Below are 6,000 nucleotides of genomic sequence, written 5' to 3'. Positions count from 1 at the left end.
TCTGTTCATTCTTTTAACCTTATTCTACCAACTTGCACTCTCGTTTAATTGCAATTAATGCTTTTTAATTTGCATTATCACATAAACGTGTTTATTAAATAGTATATATTGAATTTGAAAATAACAAATTAACAAAACTTGTACTATTAAAGTAACGAATGATCAGATCTGTGAATAAATAAATCTATTAAATACCATTATAAACACTTCTTTTACATTTTCTTTTTTTAAATTTCAAACTCTTTGAGTATATATGATAAAAATACTCCAACGCTGATTTAAGTGTGACTTAAACTTAATTCGATTTGATAAAATTGATTTATAAAATAATGTTGAGTATATATATTATAAATTTATCTTATGGATGTAAAATTTTCAACATAAATTAACAATTATATTAATTCAAGTTATAATAATTTTTTGTTTAAGTTTCAAATCATCTAAACATATTTGCTAAAGATTTCCAACTCAAGTTAACAAGTAATTCGATCGGATTACACTAAAATTTAAATTTATTTATTTACCTTGTTACCTTTAACATTTATTTATATGTTTTAATATGAATTTATTATTTGTGAATTCCTAATATTAATGTCTAATTGCTACTAAGTAACTCTTACTGATAATTTTGATTAGGAACAATATTTCGAAGTTCTCATTATAATTACACTTATTAGATGCATTGGATTTAAATAAAGTAATAAAATAAATATTTTTGGTATAAAAATAATTAAAAATGATTATTTGATTTTGATCCACCAACCGCATTGCTTTGGTGTTTGTAGAAGAGAAAGAAACAGGGTTATGATTATTTGGGAATGATGTTTCTGCTGGCGAATCATTCGAGGAACATCCTTAATTCAGCTTTTCATGTTTCCTATGGCGTGAAGAACGATTTTTACACAAAACGTATCTGTGTTCTGTTCTATCTATACTGTAACATTACGTTCAACTTTATAACGTGTTTCATAAAATAGTTAACTTGTTTATCACAATAATTTTTTAATTCTCATATTTCTTTACAAATTATTTTGTTACAGAGTTTAGCAATAAAATCTTAGGTGTTGATTGATATATTGTTAAATAAAAAGTTATATTTTGTCAATCAAATATAATTTTTTTAATAATGTTAGAGATCTGGTCAAGATTTATGATTCAAATATTAAAACAAGTTATATGAATTAAATGAAAATCTTATTCTAGAATATGATTTTATTAGTCGAGTTACGTTTAATATTTATTTTTATAAAATGATATTAAATTACATTCGAATTTATCTTACTATGATTTATACTTCTGATAGTTTTTTAATATATTCATTTAAAATTAATATTAAAAGTTATTTCGAGATGTTTTTTCTTTAAATAAGTGATAACATTTAAATGACTCAACCAAATTAATTGAATAAAATATGATTGAGTTGCTAGAATAAAATAAACAAATTCATTTTACTCACTTTAATTAAGTTTTTTTAGCTCAAGTTATTCACACTTCTATTCAAAGTGTTGTTTACATTTTTTAAAACACTTATTATCATTTTAATTTTTTTATACCATCCACAATCATTTAAATCCTTAACATAATTATTTATTATTATCATCTTACTAAACTTAACTTTTTTTCCTCAAAATACCTTAATTAGTTGGTTATAAAGTTCTTAATATATATTCATTTTTTGTGCTAGAAAACACTTAACTCAGTTTTCTTACTCTAGCAACATGAAAAATCATTTTATTCGAAAAAAAAATGCTGTTCCAATTTACAAACATCATCTTTAAAGCAAAATTACTTAAAATAAGAAATTCTTAACAAAATTATTCTTGATGACTTGACATGTTCTTTTAAACACAAAAGATGTAACATTGCTTTAAACAAGATTGTTTAAAAAAAAAAAATTAATGGATGATTTGTAAATTTTACAAAATCAAGTTCAATTAAAAAAATTTGTGTAATTATCTATTTAATAAGAAATCCGCGTTTCATCCATTTATAATGAAAGTTCATTGAAACAGCTGTCTGATAATAACTTCTGATTTAATGATCCAATTAATGGCGAAAGCCATAATAGAAAAAGAAACTTTAACAACTTTAATAGTGAATGTTTACATCTTTCATGATAAAAGTAATATAAGAAATTCATTCAAACAATTGTGGATTTGTATTGATATTATTATGGTAGTTCCATGAAAATATTAGGTTTAAATATCTTTTTGATCCCTAAGTTATGAGCGGATATTCAGTTTAGTCCCCATTTTTAAAAATGTAAACATTTGATTCATAAGTTATAAAAAATATATCAAATGAGTCCTTTTTTAATGTAAGTCCAAAGAACAATCTAAAGTGCTGTTATTATTAAGAAACAAATCAGAACAATCTAAAGATATAGCATTTGTTAAGAAACAACCAAAAACAGTATTTCAAGTCAAAAAAGGACTTATTTGATACATTTTTTATAACTTAGGGACCAAAAATTTACATTTTAAAAAACAGGGACTAAACTGAACATCCGGTTATAACTTAGGGACCAAAAAGAGGTTTAAACCAAAATATTAAATTAAAACCACAATGAATATAAAATTTCTTAAAAACTTAAAAAATGAAAATTATGTAACAATCACTTTAAAACCCAAAATAACTAACGTTAAACAACGTTTTTTGATAAATATATTTCAAAATTTTAAATTAGATGATCTGAATTTTGACTTTATAATTTCAAATATTTTTTTGAATTATTTTATCTAAAAATATATTCCAAATTATATAATTAATATTATATTTATAGAATATATAATTTTAAAAGATATTCTGAATTATATAATTTATATATGTAATTCATAATACATTTTAAAATTTTAAAATTGAAAATCACACCATTCAAAATATGTTTCTAAGCTCAAATATATTTTTGAACTTTTGAAACAGATTTTCCTACCTATAGATAGTTGGGACTTTTCTTATATTTATGGGGTGTTAAAAGAAATTATCCATTTTAAACCTATTTGCACCAAGTATAGGAAAACAAACAAACAAAAACTCACTATCGGCCTTCAATTTTGCAAGCCCAAAAGGAAAACCAAGTAAATTATTAAAATTAATCTAATTTCTAAGATTAATAAAAATAAAATGTTGGTGCTTCGTTCAATTATTCAATTAATATTTCTCTAATTATATGTCTAATTATTTACTCTTAGGCTCTGATTCAACTGTCAAATAGTTCCTTATAAAAAAATTTCTAGTTATTTCACACATATAAGTATTTTTAAATTTATTTTGCATTAAACACGGAATATTTTTGTAAGCTAATCAGTCTTTAAATCTTATATTGAATTATTTAATATTTTTTTTAATTACTTCAAAATATATTTTGGAAATTCTATATACATTTTTTTCATTTTGGAAAGTAGACTTTTTTTAATTTATTTTGGATTGTGTAACATGAAAAATACTTTTTAATTTGAAAATGTGCTTCAGAATGTATTTTTTTTTAAAAAAAAAAGCATTTTGGAAGTTATTTCTCTTTACTCCCATGTTTAATTCTAGTTACCAACGTTGACAGTGATTCTTCTATAGAGAAGACTTTGTGATTATATTATTACTAAAGATGGTGACATTAATTAAACGTAGAATAAGAAACCTTAACAAAGAAATATATAAGACAATTCCTCCAAAACTTAATACTTATAAACAAAAAGTTTACATATTAAGTTTAATCTCTATATAGTCTTAAACAAACCAACCAACAAAATTATTTGCTAAATTATCCTTATTTCTCATCTCCATTATCCAAGTCTGAATACTCTGTTTTTATTAACTTTTTAATTTGAATATAACTTTAAACATATTCTTAATAAAATTAGTTAATTTTATATTATAACATAAATTAAAATGAAGAATATTTCTTATATATATATATATATAAAAGATAATGTAGAAGAAGACATGAGAAGTTGAAAGAAAGTATGTAAACATGTGCAAAGGATGTGTGAACAGTGAATAATGACGTAGTACTTGTGTGTACTCTTATTCACAAAAATCCCAACAACTCATAGATTAGACCCTTCAATGCTCTCGACAACTGTAATCCATTTCTTTGACTTCTCCTTTTGCACAAACTTTTGCAACTTCTTCGTTTTGCGCCATCAAAATTAAATTTCTACCTCAAATTAATGTCAAAAGCACGAGGATCAAACTTTTAAGTTAATTCATAAGCTTTTACGAATTTATATTTTTAGATATCGTTTTTGAGTTGATTAGAAAGTAAACTTGTATTTTACATAAATTTAGTAAAATCAATTGTAAAATTAGTAAGATCATATAAAATTGTAAGTTTGAAATGATTATACAAATTTAAAAAAAAAATACCATATTTATGTTTTATAACATTTATTTTTATAAACATTATCTATAAATTTTATTTATTTAAAGTTATATAATTTTGTAGACTTAATATTTATATAATTTTTTTATATAAAGTAATACGAATTTACTAATTGAGTTTATGAGTCAAGTTTACTCGACTCTCACAAGTTTACGTAAACTCTCAAATTTGATAACTCGATAAAAAATGTTAATCTTATTTATTTTTGTAAAATTTCATATATAGGATAAACTTCTTCTTTGTACGTTTAAATTGTATTTTAGTCTAGATATCTAATTTATTTTTAAGTATTAAAAGTCTTGCATTTGCAAGAAAAATATTAAACAAAACCCTAATTTCAAGTAAACGAGGTTTTAATAACATGAAGAAGATGAAAAATGATAACTTTGACTTTTTGACCATTTGTTTCAACCGATAGTGACATTGGATTAATGATTTGGCACCGACAATACATAACTGAGGTTAAAAATTGAATGGAAAATAGAAAGTGTGTCATAGTTAAGAGATTTAGTTTTAATTAATCATAATCTTCTAAAATTTAATCAAAAACTTTTTTTTATCAAAGATTAAAGTTGAGAATGTTTAAACTATTTGAGTTTAGATTGCTAACATTAAGCAGTAATGCTAACATGATTAGCCAACTAATACGAAGAAAGTGATGAATTTTGAGAGATTTTGAAGGGAAGCGTGTTTTAGTTTTGGTTGAAATGGCGGTGCTTCCATATATTTGAACTTTAGCGCTATCATTGCGTTTTCTTTTCAGAAACAAACAAAGTATAAATGGAAAAAGTAATTTCAGAGATGGGCCAAAACTCAATAACTTCTCTTCATCACGTGCGCGCACGTGCTTCTACGCGCTTTCACTTTCTTGTTCACACCTAAATTCAAACCTTTGTTTAATTTTTTTTTTTTGACATTCTCTTATATATATATATATATATATATATATATATAACTGTAAATATTCTCTTAATCAATTATCTATTGATTATAACATCATAATACCTACTACAAGTACATCTTAACGATTTTGAAAAAAAAAAACGTAAAAAATCAAACAAATAAAATATAAAAACGTTACATAATAAACAATTGAAAATACTCAATTTGCAGAATCAGCTTAATATTATAAAATTCATATACTATATTTACAATCTTAATAATATATTCTAAAAGAATTAATAAAATACTAGTGTTGATATATTCTCAACAAAATCATGTAAGCATAATTAATATATAACAATAAGTAGCTTGATTAAACTACAAAAATAGTATAGAATCATGTAACCAACGAAGTTTATTTTATAATTAATTTATCTTAGATAAGGTTAGAAAATAGTTGATACTATAGTTAATTATTATTGAAATCAAGCTAGTCAATGTAATGAAGATTGGGTTACAACAAGCCAATTAAAGGAGTCAGTTAAATGTATGGTACTTGCTAACATTGCATTATGAAATTAATAAATATAACACAGCTCATAAAGGGTATTAAAAGTCATCAAAAAGTTTATTTTTACTCGTTTAAATAAAAAATTATTTTCAATTCTTTAACGAAATATATTCCAAGATTGAATTGAACTAATATATTCCTCTATTGAATTAAACTAATATATTATAAT

Source organism: Vigna radiata, chromosome 6 (genome assembly GCF_000741045.1).
Source record: "Vigna radiata var. radiata cultivar VC1973A chromosome 6, Vradiata_ver6, whole genome shotgun sequence".
In the NCBI taxonomy this organism is placed as follows: Eukaryota; Viridiplantae; Streptophyta; class Magnoliopsida; order Fabales; family Fabaceae; genus Vigna; species Vigna radiata.
This window is presented reverse-complemented; position numbering follows the sequence as displayed.